Here is a 20,154-nt window from a genome sequence, read left to right on the forward strand (position 1 = left end):
GGGCTGTGGTTCAGATCTGACACAAAACCATGGTTAGCTGAACAAATCATACTTTCCCAAAGAATGAAGCTGCAAAAGATTACAATGGAACTAATTTGTGGACCACAAATCTGCATATTGGCTATATTGCAGTTCCCCACTGCTGCAAAGTGACCCCTCTCACCTCTCCTGTATGCTGCATGGCAGTTGCACAGTACTGCTCAGCAGAATTGTGAGGTGCAGACTGTAGAGGCTGCTGTGTTGGCATCTGTACTGGGGAAGAGTCCTCTTGCACCATGCCATCCTGCTTCACGGGGTAAAGTACCCAGAGAGTCCTCGTGTTGCTTCCTGTTGCTTTAGAGCCATTAGAGCAGGAAGTACAGACACAGATGCAAGGGCAGGTAATTGATCTTTTAAATAGTGGTCACTGAAATAAACATGAAATATGCATTCCTGATTGCTAGATTGAACCAATGGTTGGTGCAGTAACTATCTTGCTAAAATCCTGAATACAACACACACACACACACACACACACACACACACCCGGCCGCCATTTATTTCCCAAACTGAAGGATTAGTTTTTTATTAGGAACATAGGAAGCTGCCATATACTGAGTCAGACCATTGGTCCATCTAGCTCAGTATTGTCTTCACAGACTGGCAGCGGCTTCTCCAAGGTTGCAGGCAGGAATCTCTCTCAGCCCTATCTTGGAGAAGCCAGGGAGGGAACTTGAAACCTTCTGCTCTTCCCAGAGTGGCTTCATCCCCTGAGGGGAATATCTTGCAGTGCTCACACATCAAGTCTCCCATTCATATACAACCAGGGCAGACCCTGCTTAGCTATGGGGACAAGTCATGCTTGCTACCACAAGACCAGCTCTCCTCTATTCACATTCACTGCCAGGCCTTGAATAAGTTTGAGCAAATTTGGCAAAATGTTTTTGTCAGGTATGATAAACCAGAGTATTGCATTTATAAATCAATGTTATGAGTGAAATTATTAATAGTGTTAGGAATAATTGAGTTTCACTATGGGGAAAGGTTATTACATTGAAAAATTGTGTGTGTCAGGAAGAGTGTTGTTCATTATCTTCACTAGCAAAATGTTATGGTGCAGTTCCCCCCCGCCATGTACTTTTTTATTAAGTGGTTTGCTCAACTTTGAAAAGCTTGTGGAGTCAAAATGGGTCAGCCACCAGGTAGCCTGTTAGTTTGAACCATAAATATTTGTATCACAAGGATGAAGACTTCTGCCAGTACTAAAAACACCAGCCGTCATTTGCAGAGTAGCTTTTATTGTGGATTTACAGTTTGTAACCATCACAAGAGTGAAAATGTTTTCTGTTATCGCCTGTTTTAGTCTGCATTCACATTATTTGAACTTTTGTATGAAAACTACACTAGTAGGTGGTTGCTGTTGATGTATTGTGTTATCAGTACTATATGGATATTGTGCTGCTGTAGAAGTGGCATTATAATGTACAGTACTGAGTACTTGTCCTTGCAGTGTATGTTTTAAAAATACAGTTGGCAAGCTGTGCTTGTAGAAACCAAGCGAACTAGAATATCAGGACGAACTGGGCTTGGTGCTGATCAGATGATAGATTTCACTGTACCTGTCCTTGCTCTTGTCAATGTTAGGCTATGTTAGGTTATTTTTCTTATTCTAATTTACTGAAATTAAATTACTGAACTTAGGAATATGTGTGTTACAATTCTGTGAAAATACAGAATTTGATATTGCATAAATACTTTGCTTTGTTCAGACTGTTGTCAAAAACAGTTGAAAGGCTTTACACGTGGACCAATGGATTATTTTAGAAGACTTGCCAAAAGCCATGGAAATACTCTGGTACAGTATTGGGTAAAAAACGTTGGTATTTTGTATAAATACCAAATCTTGAGAATCGGAGCTTTTGGGGCATTTGTTTTGAAACCAGCTTCTAACTCCTATGGTTGCAGAAATAGACATTAGCGTGTGTGTGTGACCAGAGTCTAGTAGAATCTCAGGAGCTGGGAGGATGGTTGCATACAATTTCCAGTAGCCACAAATGGGGCTTCAGGTAAAGTTTTCCCCCTTCCCCATGATTAGCAAAAGCAGAATAAATTATGCAAAAAAGAAAATACATGTAAATGTCCTTAATTTGCATGTGTGCTGTTACAGAATTAAGCTTGCAGGGTAGGTATTAGAATAGTGTAGAATTTGCACTCTTTAAAGCATAGAGTGCTGTTGGTTGCTTTTTGTAAGTCATCTGCTTGACTGGCAGTCATCCAGTCAATGGCTCCACTTGACTGGAACTGTAGCAAGAACCAAAGTAGCTGTGGTTCTTGCTACTTTTGGCCAGTGCCAGAGCTTTTTCATTTGGACAGGTCCGAGATCCAAATTCAGCTTGAATACCCTTTGTGACAAAACACACTATTCAAAGCCAAACAGACCTCAGTTTATTTTACATTTCTTGTTACAAAAACTTCAACCATTCCCAGAGCAGCTTATACAACTTAAAAGTGACACTAATAGTTGAATCAATTACAAATCATTACAACGATAGAGCAGCCAAATCAGCATAGAAAACAAAGTAGGCAGATTCTCATGAGCAGCAATAGGCCAAGTCTGGGAGCTGTGTGCACTCCCATTCTGTGATAGTGTGAGAGTAAAATGCAAGGTAGGAAGTGGGGGAAGTGATTGTGAACCTTGTGCTGGGTAGGAGACCGCCTCCTGCCCAACAGCTGTACCCAGCTGTTCAATGAGGTAGGTGGAAAAGCTCTTCTACCCAGCATGAGCCTTGCACACAACAACTTACCCTGCCTCGTACCTTGCATTTTACTTGCACATGATTGCAAAATGAGTGTGCACAGCTCCCAAACTTGGGTAGGGTGCTTGTCGTACCCAATTAATAATCATATAAAAATCTCAGGCCTAGTTAAGACCAGAGGAAATTAAAAACATTTTCACTTGACAATAGAAAGACATCAGAGTTGGCCCTTGGAGAACATTCCAAAGCCAGCGTGCCACATCCCAGAAGGTGCTATCACTGATCACCACCAGCCTCACTTCTGGGGGTGGGGTGGGTGACCTGGAGAGGTGTCTCCTTGGGATGACTTGGGCAGCTTTGTGCAGAAGAAGATCCTTCAGGTCCATTCAGGATTTGCAAGACAAGAACCAGAACTCTGAATTGTGCTCGGAAACAGAATGGTAGCCATTGCTACAGATTGCAGTATTTGGGGTGGGTGAGTGCGGGGAGCAGGAGTTGGAGTAATGAAAGGTAAGAAAGGACAGACTGCTGTGTGAATGGGAGTGGCTTTGCAAGAAATATGTAGAGAGAGAGGGTCAGACAGTGATTTCCCTTGGGAAGGAAAGAGAGCTGAAAGCAAACTTTCTCCCCTAACAGCAGGGACTTACAATCTGCTGCCATTATTTTTATACACAACTTTCATTAGAATACCAATGTCTAGTGTTCACTGGTCTTTGCTTGTTAATAGCAGTTATTTGTTTATGTAGTTATTTGTTTATTGTGCCTGAGACACCTCATATGAAATTAATCTCTAATGCTAAAGTCTTGTGCAAAATGGTCACTACTGTGGTCTCTTGTACACAAACTTGGATTTTTTCTGCAGGAAACATTACCTGTGGTAAATACAGTTGCTGCATAATAACTCGTAATGAAATGGGAAGTTGTTTAGCTGTGATGCCCCCCGCAGGAGACACAATTCTAATCTTTTCAAAGAAAAGCATAAAAATCCTCTCTCTCGTTTTCTTTTCCGTAGTGTTTGAACAGTGCCTGAACGGAGATAAAATACCCCAGGACAGCAGCTGGAGAGTGGGTGAGTGTTCGCTAAGTGTTTTATTGCCCTTTGTCAAATCTGCCCATTCCACTTCCTTGAACATTAGATCAATAAAAAGGCTGACTGGTCTTGAGGGGTGTGTGTGTGAAATCAAACCTACCACCTCTGAGTTTTACCTGTCATCAGAAGTCCTACAAGGTGTTCATTTCTTCGTGGTTTCCAGAACTGCCTTCGTTGTCTTAACTGCAAACAACATATAGTTTACTTGACCTGAGCAGTTATATCCTCACAATAGTTTCTCTAGAGCTTAATAAAGGTAAACTTGGCCAAAGGCCAAGTGAATATCAGTAACAATTGCAGCCTGCAGACAGTTCAAGGTTTAGGGCTGTACTGCTCAGCCCTAAAGATGACAATGTGAAAAAGAACTATTTCTGCTTTTGAGAAGATCTTGGGATTTGTATTCACTGATTCAGGATTGGACAGTGGCCTGATAGATGGGGTTTGTATTGTTAGATCCTGTTTTTTTGTCCCAAAGATCTTGTCTTATATACCCCTATAAATGCATGGCTGGTGAAATATTAACTATAATAATAATAGTGATTTTGGCATTTGTTTTATGCCTGAGGCTCAAGTTACATGTAATGGTGCAAACCCATGTGTTTGAAACTGGGTCTGTCCTAATTGCATATGCAACGTAGGGTGAGCTGCAGACTGACTGATTTCCAAGTTCAAAAGGAGAATGTGGGTGAAGTAACTGATCCTTCCCCTTCCCATAGTTTAAAGGTAAAGTGTGCCGTCGAGTTGGTGCCGAGTCGACTCCTGGCGCCCACAGAGCCCTGTGGTTGTCTTTGGTAGAATACAGGAGGGGTTTACCATTGCCATCTCCCTCACAGGATGAGATTTCATACTTCTCATCTTTCAGCATCTTCCTATATGGCTGCTGCCCGATATAGGTGTTTCCCTTGGTCTGGGAAACATACCAGAGAGGATTTGAACTGGCAACCTCTGGCTTGATAGCCAAGTCATTTCCCCGTTGCGCCATTAGGTGGGATGTGCCAAAACATGATTCAGAAACTAAATGGTGGGGCCCATTCCTCTTTATAAACGAGAGCTTCCCCATGTCAAGGTCTGGCCAAATGCCAGGGAAGTTCACGGCTTGGCTGAACGCTGTCGACTGAATGACGTACGTTGTTTTTCAGCAAGGAGTAGACGGCTGGTGGCAGGATTTATAGTGGAAGCCGATAGCTCCCAGCTGGCAATAATTCACGGCTTATCAGCCTCCAGCAAGAGGCGTTTGCTTCTTCTAATAGATTCTAATTGCGTTTTGCGTTTAGTGCGCCTGCGTTGTTGTGGTGTCAGTGTTTCATTGCATAGTTCCGATTGGTCCCCCACGCCTTCTGCTGACTCAGCTCTAAATCATTAGTTGGATCCACCACAGCCGTTTCATGAACGCTGACAGCCGGGCTCTGCCCCTCAGACACTCCTGAATCGGCAGGAAAGTTGACAGCTTCCCCTTCCTCCTTGCTGTCAGAGCTCGAGGGCGTGACACCCCAGCCCCTCTCCCAGCCCCTCTAAAGCAAAAAGAGCAAGTCCATACCTGCTCCTCCTCCGATGGCTGCCATCGCCATACTCCCGGCACTTGCCCTAGGATTAACTGTGCTTATCTCCCAGCTGCCCCTGCACCTGACCCCAGCATGCGCATGGTCTCTCAGCATGTGCGCTGGCCATTTGCATGGTTTCCAAAACGTTTACAAGTTTACTTGACCTGAGCAGTTATATAAAAACAGAATTCCTTGCAACAGCTTCTCTGGAGCTTCCTAAAGGTAAATTTGGCCAAAGTGCAGGTCAGTAAGAATTGCAGCCTCTCTTTGAAAGGGGCTGGGGAAGCCCTCATTTTTAAAGGGAGGTGCTCTGCGATTTGGCTTCAGAATCGCGTTTCGGCACATCCCTACCCCTCAACAGATCACTTTCGAAGTGACTGTTCTGCTGCCACCTTGTGTTCCAGCCCGGCTCCAATACCCTAGTACCAGGGAGGAAAATGTAGCGATGAGGAAAATGCCTGTGAGTGGGGAGGGAAACTGGGGAGGGTTTAGCTCTCCTCATCTATGTGTCCTTTTGCTCTTAACATTGGCCTCCCACCTCCTGCTTTCCAGTTGATTGGGTAAACTGCCACAAAGCTGCTGTCATTTGTAGTTTGACCTTGAGGTTTATTCCAGTTAGCCCCTGCAGGACTCACCGTTTTGAGCATGAATTCTCCAAACAGGCCAGCCCCAACCAACCCAGCCCAAGTTCTTTCTGCTGCTCTGCTACAGTGCTGTGGCTCTTTAGGGAACATCACGGTAGCCATGGTGTCTTTGCATCACAGTGGATGGCTGTAGCCATTCTGTACTGCTTTTGGCACTAGAAAATGTAAAATAAATGTGGAACAGGATGAAAGTGCACTAGTAATTCAGAATACGCATGATAGAGTGAAGGTTTGGGCTGATAACACACACTCACACAGAATAAATTTCTAAAATAAGCTTAATAGTTCAAATTGAAGAAATGGCTGTTGCAAGATATGTGTGTATCATCCATGCTATACATATATAGCATGTCGATCTATACTAAATTGTGGGAAATGCCTAGTGTTGTAACCCTGGGACACATGTGACAGACGTGTTTTGCTACATTATTATTTATTTATTTTCACAAATTTCTGTACCACCCATCCAATTTAATGATTTACAATATTGACATAAACTCATTTAAAATCCATCTAGATATTATTAAAAGCTAGGATGAAGAGGTGGGTCTTCATGGCTCTCTTGAAGGCATCCAGAGATGATAAACCTCTTATTCCTATGGGGAGCTCATTCCACAACCTAGGGGTGGCTACTGAAAATGAAGATGAGCTCTCCTGATGATCTTAATGAGCAGTGAGGGTCTTGCAGAGAAGGTTGAGGCTGGGGTTGCCCTTCAGGGAGCTCACATTTGTCATGGTAGCCAGCGTTGTCTTGGACAACATGTGCATTGGTTGTTCATGCTTTACATCTTTACACTCATGCCCAGGAGTCCTGATACATGTAGTTCTAAAGACATGTATTTCATGGATGTATCTTGTATTCCCATGGCAAATATTCCTGAAGTCTGGAGTGGCTCATTGATAGAGCCTTTCCCCTGTCATAAACCAAGGCTGTCTTCAATCTGGACTGAGCTGTATCTCAGTCCAGATTGTCAGAAAGTTAGGTCTCAACCGTGTCCTACTGAAATTAATGGAAGTTGAGTTAGTCATGACTGACTAGTCTGATTTCAGTGATGCTCAGTCATGGCTTACTTCTCAGATCTGCCAAGATTCTGGCACTTCAGTCCTCATCTGGGAATGCTTGCTTGATGGTGCCACTGTGCATCAGTAGCTGTAGTTCAGATGAAACGGAGCCTGGCACAATTCTCTTGTGTAGGATGGGGTCTGTGCTTCTGTTCTCCAGAGCAGAAGGATGGCCCCCACTACACATGCATGAAGCAGTAACTGCAACCTTGTCAGGGCAAATATTGTGCTAGTGACATAAGGGAATCCCTGTCTTTCAGGAGAGTTATATGGGTCACTGCCACTGATGAAGATAAAATGCATACATATGCCTCATGTAGACTTCTCTCTCTGAGCAGGTTGGCTTGTAAACTTTTATGAGCCATTTCTGTTCAGTAATTCCAAGGGGCTTACCTTGTATTATTGCAAGGCTTGGTGGGCATTTCTCAGCTCCTTTTGCTCTGGATGAGAACTGCTGTTATGCCCTCGTAGGGAGAAACATGAACAGAAACAAAACAAGGGGATATCATCAGTTTTCCTTCTTCTTGCAAGTTAGGCCACGTGCCTATCTGGCTTGAAACATGACTCCAGATATGTCCACATAATGCTTTCCTCCTTGAGGTACCCCATCTTAGTCTTTTGAAGTGGAGAACCTGGGTTTAGGTGTCTACATGAGAGTGCACCAGAAACAAAGCACAAGTTCAGTTTACCTTCAGCAACAGAGCAAGAATAACTAAAATGAGAGGTTAAATTCCAAGCTCACTCCCAAGTATGAGCTTCTTCCTCTTGACCATCTTTTACACCCTCTTCTGTCATAACTGGTCTTGTGAGAGCAGGTCTTGTGGTAGCAAGCATGACTTGTCCCCTTAGCTAAGCAGGGTCTGCCCTGGTTGCATATGAATGGGAGACTAGAAGTGTGAGCAGTGTAAGGTATTCCTCTTGAAGGATGGAGCTGCTCTCGGAAGAGCAGAAGGTTCCAAGTTCCCTCCCTGGCATCTCCAAGATAGGGCTGAGAGAGATTCCTGCCTGCAACCTTGGAGAAGTCGCTGCCAGTCTGTGAAGACAATACTGAGCAAGATAGACTGGAGGTCTGACTCGATATATGGCAGCTTCCTATGTAACTGCCTTGAAACAGCATGCCCTGGGATGTCTGCTTAACACACCTTAAATTGTCCAAGCAAACCTTAGGGCTGTCCTCACAATTATTGTAAGGGTAAGGGAATCTACCTAACCTGTGTGAGGGAGCTGAGTGCAATCCTGATATCTGATTGCGTGTTAGATAAAAGCCAGGTCAGAGATGGGAAGTTTGCTCATCTGTCAAGCCCCAGCTGGGTATTTGTTTTATTTATGTATTTAACATATTTATATACCGCCCCCAACCTGCGTCCCTGGGCGATGTAGTAGGATTTTCCCTCCTACCTTGTTCTGAAGCTGGGGATGGAATCTGGGTAGAGTGTGTTCATCCTACCCATCTGTGGCTGGTCAAATGAGCAAGCTCCCTGCCTCTGATCCTGCTTTTATCTAACACATGATCCAGTATTGGGAGTGCTCACAGCTCATGAACTAGGGTTGGAGGCTTCTCCTACCTTTAGTTCTGATCATGAGGGCAGCCCTATGGAGTGTGTGTGTGTGTGTGTGTGTCCGCGCACGTGCGTGCACACACACACACACACACACACACACACACACACACACACACACCTCTCCCCACCCCCTCATCTGTGCCTGTGAGGGCGCTCTGTGGCTTCTCCCTCTTTAGGCTCCTCTTCATGTTGTAAGGCACTGCTACCATGTGGCTTGCTGCCGTGCAGTTGAGTAATTCCAAAAGCCCCAAGCCAAATGAGAGGCATGGGAGGGAGCTGTGTTCTGGAGTCTTTCTATGTAATTTGGAGCTTCTGGTGTTGTCATTGTGTGGGAAGGAGCCATGCTGCTGTGGTTCCCATCTGGCCAAGGGATCCTTTGGCAGTGTCCCTGATTGTGTTCCCTTGTCTCCAGGTGGAGGTTCTGGATAATCCACCTTGGTGTCTTGCATGCTGCCTCATCCTGGCTCTGTCCCATATTTTTAAAAACCCAGCAACTGCATTTTATTAATGGTGTGTGTTGGCCTCTGACCTGTTCCTGGAAAGGATAGGATGGCAATACTGCACTTTATACATTGTATACAGCTTAGGCAGCTGGAGCTGAATGCCAGTGATTAAACCTTGAACTTTAGCCATCGGATTGCATATTTCTTCCTATACAACAGGGGCTCCCAACTTGGGTCCCCAGATATTGCTGGACTACAATTCCCATCACCCCAGCCACAGTGGTCTTGGGCTGTTGTGGCTGGGGATGATGGAAGTTGTAGTTCCACAACATGGGCAGGGGGCAAATTTGGGAACCACTTCAATAAGGTAATTCCACCTACCCCTGCAGGAGTTCTCCATCCTTTCTAATGCTGGAACTTGGGCTTTCTGAACATTTATTTGATGTTAATAGTTCTCTTTCCTAGTGAGAGAATTCTCAGGGGGTCTTATCCCATTTGCCTCAACAGGGTGACTTCTGTCTCTCTGCCAAAGTGATTTTTCTCCCAGCTGATCTCACTTCCTATATTGGAACCCCCTTGGGAGAAAAATCATCTTGGCATCTTGACTGCAAGAAGGTAAACTGCGTGGGAAGGGGGTCTTACCTTCCCACCAGCATGTCCAGTCTGGCCTGATTGAAAACTCTGAGCATACTCGTTTGCAGCACTGGTTTATTTAGAAACTCGGTCACCCTGATGATAAAGATATTTCACACTATCATATATACAGTCCCTTTCCTCAATCAGCCAAAGTCAGTAGGAGTCTTGCCAAACTCTTAGTTTTTTCTTTCTCCTAGGATAACTGGGAAGGAGCCCTGGTCTTGCAACAGTGAGCATGATTTGGCCCTTTTCTTAAGCAAGGTCTGCCCTGGTCTGCATTTGACTACATATGAACACTGTTTGCTGAAAGATATTCCCCCCTTAAGCTGGGAATGGGGCTGTAACTCAGTGGTAGAGCATCTGCCTGAATGCAGACTGTCTCAGGATCGCACCTTGGCATCTCCAGGAGGCTTTACAGACAGGGCTTCTACCCCATATCTCCTTCGGGAGAAAGTGTGTGTTCACGCACCAGCCAAACTTACACCGAAGTCCCTTCAAGATCCTTGGAACCACTCAACGCACAAGTTGGGCTTTGGTCTTGCGAATTATAGCTTACCTCAAGGTATTTCCAGGTTTTAAAAAATGCTGGTTTTAAGCTACTTTTTCTGAAAACACAGAGGCAAATAGGGAGAGGCACTGACAGAATCATTAGCATGATAAGAGGGATACTATCTTTGAAATGCAGATGTAGCTCTTTAGTAATCTCTCTCCCTCCCCCCCCCCCATTGGCTAGAAGGAAAACACGGACGCATGCCGTGTGAACCTACAAAAACCAAAACTGAGAGCAGAGGGGAGGGGCTCGATGCCACGAGTGTAATTCGAAGTGGTTTCGCTGAACATTTACCCTGCAGCATGAAGCCATGTGCGAATAACTCCCTGGTAGGACTGACTCCTGCCTGAAACCTTGGAGAGCCATTGCCAGTCAGTGTAGACAATACTGAGCTAGATGGATCAATGATCGGAGTCAATAAAAGGCAGCTTCCTGTGTTCCTAGGAGATTCTAGCTTGTGTTTTTTCTTCTGCTGCTGTAGGAAACAGCAACAGAGGAATATAGCCTACCAGTTAATAAAATTATTGGAAGACGGTGTGAAGTAAAGTGGAGGGAGAAGGGCAAGGAATGGAGGCCACCACTGCCTTCAGGATCTTTTGGATGCACAAAAAATGCAGCAGCCCCTAAGAGTAGTAACAGAGTCTGACAGATCTCCTATAATTTGAGCTTGACTGCTGTTCTTATGATTGAAGTCTTTTGTTGTTCTTAAATTTTCCAATTTGTACAGCACTTCTAGTTTCACCTCAAGGTGTGAGCACGTCGACAAGGGAAATAAATGTACATCTGCAGCAGAACCAATTTGACAGACATCCAGTCAGTCAGAGAGTACTCCCAAGAAAGCTGCCCAAAAGTCACAGCAAATGGTTGATCTGCCCCGAATTCTGGGCAGTTGTGGGAGCAATGCAGAACCCAGGGGGCATGCACTTGGATCTGAGAAGAGGACTTTCCTTGTGCATTTGCTTTTCATTGGTGTGTGTCTGCCATGGTGAAGTATATGGTATTTCACTTCTTTCTGGGACTGTGGACTCTAATGCCATAAGCTCTTGTGTTTCTTCATTTGCTTGTTGTCTATACCAGGGGTTCTCATCCCATCACTTGAGAGCACTGAGGAACATACATGAAGAAAACTTGCTGTGTCCTTGGCAAATTGGTGCTTGGGAGGACCAGAGAGAGAGGCTGTTTGAATAACAGGTATATGAAATAGGCCCAGCAAATTTCCTGTCTTAATTGGGCAACTGCAGGGGTGCTACTTGCAGTCAATGGAAGATAGGGAGCTGGTTGCATTAGCAATGTATGTGGGAGGGTGAGCAGCAACATGTGTGCTGCTATTGCAGAAACAACCTGGCTGGGGCATTCCTCCCCGTTCAACTTGCCTTCAAGACTGTATAATAGCATATAGCTGCTAGGGAGCCACTGTGGTGATCACTTAACGAACAATGAAATGGTTCTTTCCCCAGTTGTTACTCCACTCAGTTGTGGTGTGTTGAGTAGGGAAGAACAGCACAAGCGATTGGCCAATGCTGGTATTAGCTTAGTATAGGCAATATGAGGGACTCTGTGTTTGGGCCTTACTTCTTCATGATGCTATCAGTCATTTTCTCTCTCTCAGTGCTATTTTGCAACTGCACTGTAAAGACCTATTTAAACATTACATCAGGCCTGCTCAACTTTGGCCCCCTAGTTGTGTTTGGACTACAACTCCCATAATCCCCAGCTACAGTGGCCATTAGCCAGGGATTATGGGAGTTGTAGCCAACATCTGCAGGAGGGCTGAAGTTGAGCAGCCCTGCATACAGGCACCTCTTGCCTGTGGGCTACTTGGAAGCATCTGGTGGGCCACTTTGTTCAACAGGATGCTGGACTAGATGGGCCTTCAGCCTAATCCAGCAAGGCTGTTTTTAAAATAAATGCATGTACAACCATTCACAAAACACAAATGTATGTGTACAGACACCTTATAGGTTTACATTTGTGTTTTGTGAATGGTTGTACATGCATTATTTTAAAACTGTACTTGGATACAGGACCCCTCATATGCAGGGTACAGATTGGAAATGTACTACTGTATGTGCGTACAGAACTGTACATGAATATATTGTACATAGATTGTGTGTTAAATGTAATATTGGAATATGACTACTATCAACCTTTTTCAAGGTCTCTATCCCTTTATTTAAGTTTTTATCTCTGGTTTCAGAGTGTGCAGAAATGCTGATAGGTATGCATTTGGAGGCTTGCCGCTGAATAATGCATTCAGAAATATCACTGGACAGTCACAACATTGTTGTGCTTTATTTCTCCTGAGTGCTGGTAGATTATTGTGTGTTTGAATGATTCCTCTGATCAGAACTCCCTGCTCACGAAAAACGTTCATGTCTGTGAGAAACATTATATTTACTGTCAAGTGTGCCCTCTGTTGGCTGTGTATCTAGGGCCATGATATGACAGATGTCTCATCTAGTGTGGGTCGGGTTCTACCTTCTACACCAGGGGGTGTACAACTGGAGTATGTATCTGGGCTAGAAATGATGTTGGCCAAATACTGAACCCAGTCCTTGCAAAGTTCAGCAATTATTGCTAGGAAATGGAGCGCTGTGCATTGCACGGATACCTTTGTTGTCTTTTTTTTGAGGAGGAAGGGGCTAGATAGACGGGAAAAGAGAGTGAATGAGAGAGAGAGAGAGAGAGAGAGAGAGAGAGAGAGAGACGAATTCCAGGCAATAATGGGCAACAAAGACAAGTCTCCATTCCCCTTCCTGGTCTCCTTTGCTCCCCCCCCCTCTCTTTTTCTGTACACTCTGCTTGTATCCCATGTACCCCCTTGGGTGTGTGTACCACACATTTGAGATATAGTGATATAGAGTTCTGCCTACATGATTATCCTAAGCAAGCATTTCGAGATGCCTGCAAGGAGTGTAGTGAGACTTCTATCGGTGTGCACATGAGCCCGTTATCTCTCTCTGGCTTCATTCTGCAACTCCAGCACTGCTAGTATAATAACCTATCTTAAGGATATCATGTAGAGCGTGTGACTGTGTCTGTATATCAAACAGGAAAGAGATAAAGGGAAGGCCTGAATCTCTTTGGTGTACTTTTTCTAAGATTATGTCACTTTCACTCAAGCTATTGCTAGTAAAGATACACATGATGTATCGGTAACCTTGGAGGTAAATGATAGCTTTGGTGTCGGCAGCAATTTCCCCACATGGTAGTTGGCAAGACAGTTCCACAGAGCAGTAGCAGGCTGAGGCAAGCCATTTAAGATTGCTAATTGATTAAGAAGTCTTCCCTGAAACAGTAGAGCGCTCATCCTTTGCAAACAAAAGGTTCCAGATTCAATCCCTGGCATCTCCATGTAGGACTGGGGAAAATCTCCTCCTGAAACCCTGGAGAGGTGCTGTCAGTCAGTATTGGCCCGGTATTGTACCATGTACAGTATTAAGCTAGATGGAAGCATGGTATAAGGACTTGGTATAAGGCAGCTTCTGAAGTGCTTACAACCACCTAGTAAAGTGTGTAAGGATTACAACAAAGCAGTACATGTGAAATGCTTTGAACTCTCAAAAGCACAGTATAAACATGTTGTTGTTGGTTCAAATCACACTTAAGCTTCATTTTAACTATAGATTCTGCAGAGTTTGCTCACTGTGCCTCTGCTTTTCCAGGCCAGAGTGTTACAGAGGAATAGCTTTTGTATAAAAAATTTAATACAATAGCCTAACCAAACTGTACATAGGAACATAGGAAACTGCCATATACTGAGTCAGACCATTGGTCTATCTAGCTCAGTATTGTCTTCACAGACTGGCAGCGGCTTCTCCAAGGTTGCAGGCAGGAATCTCTCTCATCAGCCCTATCTTGGAGAAGCCAGGGAGGGAACTTGAAACCTTCTGCTCTTCCCAGAGTGGCTTCATCTCCTGAGGGGAATATCTTGCAGTGCTCACACATCAAGTCTCCCATTCATATACAACCAGGGCAGACCCTGCTTAGCTATGGGGACAAGTCATGTTTGCTACCACAAGACCAGCTCTCCTCTCCTAACTTGCCCTTTGGGTGTCCTGAAAATAGCCTGGCTTAATAAGCTTCCAGGACACAGCAAATGGGTTCCCCTGAGGCATAACCACAATTGAACAAATAGGGGTGCACAAATGTCCCTGGCCCCCTAAGTAAGGGAGGGCCCATCTGTTGAGTGACAGCATGCTCTTTGCACCTCTGGTCGGGGAGGCAGCACGGCCCTATCTTCATTTTTTGCCCAGGGCCCACTCCAACCTTGCTATGTCTCTGGGATTCACACGTCTGCAGTTTCCTAAAACTTCCATCCCCTTCCTGGCACGAGAGAGAGACTTGAGTATCAAGAAACTGGCATTGAATACATGTACCTGATCTAGGCAGGTGTCAGGAACTGGCTTCTTCAACCATTTATACCTTTGGGGAGTACCAGCTTTGAAGTCAGTTTGGGTGTCAGCCACTAAGTAACTCAATATTACTACTTTCAAGTAGGGATGTGCAAATTGATTTGGGTACAAATTGATTTGTACCTGAATCTAGCTGATTCGGGTGATTTGGAGACAGAACAAATCTCTCCTGTGGTCCATTGGCTAGATTTGGGTCCAAATCGAATTGCGCTGGATTAGATTTGAATCGATTCAAGATTCAGATTCCTCCTATTAATTCCCCCAGATTCCCAACTTTCATAAAGAAAGAAAGAAAGAAAGAAAGAAAGAAAGAAAGAAAGAAAGAAAAAGCTGAGTTCCAGCCCTTGTACAAGTGGAGTTATGGAGCAAAATGTGTGGTCACTATTTTTCAAGTGTTTGGATTCTTTGGTGTCTAATAACCTTTCTTCATCATGAATCTCAGTGGGGAAATGACTTGACTAGCAAGCCAGAGGTTGCCGGTTCGAGTCCCTTCTGGTAAACACCTATATCGGGCAGCAGCGATATAGGAAGATGCTGAAAGGCATCCTCTCATACTGTGCAGGAGGAGGCAATGGTAACCTCCATTTGGTATTCTACCAAAGACAACCACAGGGCTCTGTGGTCTCTAGGAGTTGAACCGACTCGATGGCACACCTTTATAAGTGGTCAGAATTCCTCTGAATCCAAATCGAATTGAATCAAATCCAAATCGAACCTGGGGTGATTCACGGGGACAGATTCAAGCACAAAACAAATCAGGGGTAATTCAATTCGGGCACCAATTTAAAAAAATCAATTTGTGCACATCCCTACTTGGGAGTTACTCTAAGGGCTGCTTTATTTCAATAGGACTTGTTTGAGTAATTTAGTCAGAATGTCAGCCAGTTCTTCCTTTGGCTAATCTGAATCTGAAAGCAAGAGCCAACTTATTAAGGATTTACAGAAGGAAAATTATGTCCATTTGGTGCTGGGACGGTGGCGGGGGGGAGGAGAGGGTGGAGAAAGCTACTCTGGTATATTAAACCTGTCAGAATTAATTATTTTGTTCACAAATAGAAATCACCCATCTAAATGTGTATCTTAGCATAGTAATCTAGTTGAGGTTTTAGGGCCAGTTTGTACTGCTATCCATGCAAGCCTGTAGACAGAAGTTGAGCTTGTCTTTATCTTCTCTTCTTCTGTGATTACCTACTCATGTATGTATGTGTGTCTTTAATCAATTAAGATGCTTCTTTTGCACTGAAATGCTCAGGTGAGATAATTTGCATGTTCAAGCCCATTCACGAGAAACACAGCCATGCCTCTCTAGGTTAGGAAACTGGAGATTGAGAGAATGTTTATTTCCAGAAAGAAGAGTGGTTCAAAACCTACTCAGAGCTCTGCCCTTCTGAGAGCCAAATTACTATTACTGCTCCTACAGCTACTATGAATATTTATGTACTGCTTTATAAAATGCTAGTCTTTCTTTTTTTAGAGTTATGGAAAAATCTTACTTTTGACAGATCTGGCAGTATTTCTTCAATAGTGTGAAAGGCAAAGTGGCATCAATGTTTTATATGAGGATTTGGATCTATGCATATCCTAAGCTTTCCTGATTATTTTTCTGATCCAACTAAACTGCTTATCCAGTCTATGTTTTTCTTTAATAAGTGACCAACCCTCATCCTTAATTCCTGCCTTCAAGCCCTGCAGACCTCACTTTCCCCCCTTGTCTGAGGAGAAATGTATCCTCCCCGCCTTCGCCTCAATTCCAGTTGACCATTGCTTTCTCCTTGGCACAAGAAGCAGGCTAAGGAGCAATGTCACCCACTTCTGACCTGGTGAGGAGGTGGCACTAATTGCCACCCCTGTGCTTAGGCTCTTCAACTTCATCCACCCCTGATTTCTCCACTTTTCCTCCTTGCAGGGGACAGAATGGAGCAACAGGAAGTTCAAGTCTAAACTTCCTGTTGTTCCATCCCCACTCCCCCTGCAGTGAAGAAGAGCAAAGAAATTAAATGGCAATGCAGCAAGGGAAAGGAGAAGGAGCCTGAGAGGTGGTAACCTGTTGAGGCAGTGGAAGAGTTGTGGGTCCCTGTGATGGAATGTACATATAGGAGCTGGAGAGTGAGTATGTGAGAGTGTGCATTGCCATAGTAACCAGGCACAGAATATTTGGGGGCAGGGATTTAAATAAGAACAACTGGAGTTGGAGCTAGTTGGAGCTGATAGATAGGAATGAGAGGTTGGACAGAGTGTAGCAGAGAGACTGGTTTATGTGATCTGAACAAGTGAGATTGTTCAGGGGTTTATGTGATACTTGATTGGCGAATGTGTGGAGACTGTAGAACCAGCCGTACACTAGGGCAGTATTCTAAAAGTGGGGGAGTATTAAGCCTGGGAAAGAAATATTGAATGTGAAAGCTGCCCAGAAGTGAAATCCCCTGGTGACCGACAAGAAGGTTTGAGTTGATTCATTAAGTCTGCAAACCAAGTTTTATTTACCTCTGTCCCACTTCTCTCACCTCCCTAAAATGTTACATTTTATCAAGAAGGAAAAACCACTCTGATAGACTTAAACAGCTGACGTACTTGGCAACTTTGTAGAGAAGTTTGTACCCGGCCTTGTTTTTGTTCTACACCTCAAGTTCTGTTTCATTTGTACACTGAACATATACGCCTATCCTGCATTCACAAGGCTACGTAACCAAAGTGCTGAGTACTTAGAGAAGGGTAATAAGTAATCATATAGTGGCAGTGAAAGAAAGAAAGTAAAAACTGAATAAATTCCCAGAATCTGGAGACTAAGTTGTAATAAAACAACACCTCCCTGGACTTCAGAAGGGTGTCAGGATGGGTTCCTGACTGTGTCCCTGCTGCTACTGACTCCAATCTGCCTCCTGAGGCTCATGGAAGAGCCAGACCTGATTCTCCGCCTCTGTGCAGCTTGTTTTTCAGAGGATATAATAATTATTTTCTCTCGGTTAACTTAACTGGTTTCATGCTGCTGATGCCTGTCTCTGTTTTATAGACTCCCTCAGCAACCACTCGTTTGCATTCATATGGTCTGAATTCCACACACTATTAATGAATCCACCCTTATCAATGCATCTTTAATATCTCCAGAATGGCAACTGATGGTTCCTTTAAATTGGCGTAGTATGCTATCAATACCTTCTCTTGTTGCTTGATTCTGGGTGAAAAATATATCTTGCTACTCTTTGTTTCTTTCTGGGGCTGCAGTGAGCATCAGAACAACCGTTATTGTAGTCGGGTTATGCTGTGCTTGGGGAATGACTCAACACACTAGCCCTATTCACAAGTTATATTCAGTGCACATACAATCTTTGTACAGTATATGCACATACAGTTATTCATACATCATGTTCAGCACATGTACAGTAAGCTCTGAAGGCAGGGACACTCAGAAAAGGGTCTTAACTGGTTTCTCCCAGGAAATAAAATGTTTTTAGGTGTGGACTAAACGTGAAGAGTACTAGTAGATGGCACTGCCAAGATATCTAAACCCGGAAGATAAGAATTAAAGGAAGGTGGAGTGAACTCTCTGTGTAAATAATACAAGCAAGTCACAGGAGATGATTGAGTATAATACATACCACCACGGGCATTCCTTGGGCAATCTTTCATGCTGACTGCTAGTTGTATAGTGCTGGCTTTCTTCCTTTTCCCCGTCTATATTGTCAGAGATATAACAATTGCCATACTTTATTTTATTTTTCCCTATGTGAGCAATTAAGAAGTAGAATCTGGAAAGCTTTTATGTTTTGTCCACTCCGTCTTAAACTCCACCTGGGTTAAAATAATGTAGATACGTTGCATATGTTTATGAGCCAGAACATGAGCCAGAGCTGGGGTGGTCAGTACCATAGGGCGGAGGGGGGCAGGGGAGAAATGGTCACTGGTTTTTGACAAGGTCTGCACCCCTAGAGATAGAAAATAGATGATAGCATTGCAAGACTTTTCAGCTTGCAGTGTGTTGTCATGCTTTTATTGTCCTGATCATCCGGCCTGCAACGGACCAAATTCTATAGCTTTTCTCACACAATTGCAAAAGTTTTTTAAAACCACTATAAAACTTTATCAGTGTTGTCAGAGGAATGGAAATGAAAAGTGGCAGGAATGTCCTCCAACTCTAACCCTTTACTTGGTGCAAAAATGACTGCAATTTTACCCTAATCATTTGGAGGTAGGAATAAAGAAGGGGTGATAACACCGAGAAAGATGTAAGCGTGACAGAGCTATTGCCAATTTTCCATTTCTAGTGGGGTAGAGATTGCCAAAAATCACTATGAGCATTCATCCCTTGAGATGACTCTGATGATCAAAATATGTGGTCTTGGCTCATGGACTGTAGGTGAGACAGATTGTAGAAGACACAATTGGATATTCATATGTGCTCAATCCATTCAACAAACAGGGGATGCATACAGAAATGTTGCAGGAGCAGCAGCCATAGCTGAAGAGCAAGGAAAAACAGAAGTGGGACTCAACTTTGCAGGCATATTCCCTCTCTCCTGCTTGCTAACTATCTTGGATGGATGTTTTGTATGCCTCCACACCTGCCTTATTCAGCTCTGTCTATGCATCTCATTCCTAGTTTTTGAGCTGCTCTGCTGATTTTTGTCTATGTTTTGGACCTCTGCTTTGACCGTGCACTTGGCTTCCCTTAGACTAGAACCTGCTGCTTTTGGTCTCTTTAAGAAGCAGCAGCAAACTGAAGTGATGACTTTGAGATGCAAGGGCACATGTAGTGCAGACTCAAATAAGTTACTAATAAACTGCAGCTGGATGCGAGTTCTATACACACATCTTTGGAGCTCAAGGACTGCAATTCTTGTTTGTCCTAACCCACCTTGTGTTTTCCATGAGGAAGTTTCATCTGTTTCTTGCCATCTGGACATATTGGCCTGATGTCCATCGAGGCTGGCTAAAAGCAGTTGGTTTTTAACCAACAGTGAACATAAAAGTCCTTTGATCTCAGCACTATAGATGTTTGATTTAGCTGCCCTCCCTTATATGGATACAGACATAGAGCAGGTGAAGGTATTACTGAAGCTGGTTAACCGCTGCAAATAAGGAGTTGCTATGTTCAAATTAGGCCACCTATTGACGCAGTGGGGAAATGACTTTACTAGCAAGCCAGAGGATGCTGGTTTGAATCCCCGCTGGTATGTTTCTCAGACTATGGAAAACACCTGTATCGGGCAGCAGCGATATAGGAAGATGCTGAAAGGCATCATCTCATACTGCACAGGAGGAGGCAATGGTAAACCCCTCCTGTATTCTACCAAAGAAAAACCACAGGGCTCTGTGGGCACCAGGAGTCAACATCAACTTGATGGTACACTTTACCTTTTACCTATGTTCAAATGAGGGGAAGGGTTGTAACTCAGTAGCAGAGCACCTGCTTTGCATGTAGAAATACCAACTTCATTGCTGGCATCTCCTAAGCAGAGCTGGGCAAGACCTGTCTCTG

At 44.0% G+C, this 20,154-nt stretch overlaps 1 protein-coding gene across 19 annotated transcripts in view; it reads left to right on the forward strand.

Annotated features, from left to right (window-relative positions):
• EPB41L1 (erythrocyte membrane protein band 4.1 like 1) overlaps window positions 1-20,154 on the forward strand; it is a 247,953-nt gene that overhangs the window by 28,437 nt on the left and 199,362 nt on the right. For 18 of the 19 annotated variants that reach the window (XM_053249591.1, XM_053249593.1, XM_053249578.1 and 15 more), the window contains exon 2: window positions 3,748-3,804. The exons of the other annotated variant lie outside the window; for it this stretch is intronic. The gene's annotated coding sequence lies outside the window, so the exon portion shown is untranslated. The remainder of the gene's footprint in view (window positions 1-3,747; window positions 3,805-20,154) is intronic. 19 annotated transcript variants of the gene reach the window in all.

This window comes from Hemicordylus capensis, chromosome 4 (genome assembly GCF_027244095.1).
Source record: "Hemicordylus capensis ecotype Gifberg chromosome 4, rHemCap1.1.pri, whole genome shotgun sequence".
Lineage (NCBI taxonomy): Eukaryota > Metazoa > Chordata > Lepidosauria > Squamata > Cordylidae > Hemicordylus > Hemicordylus capensis.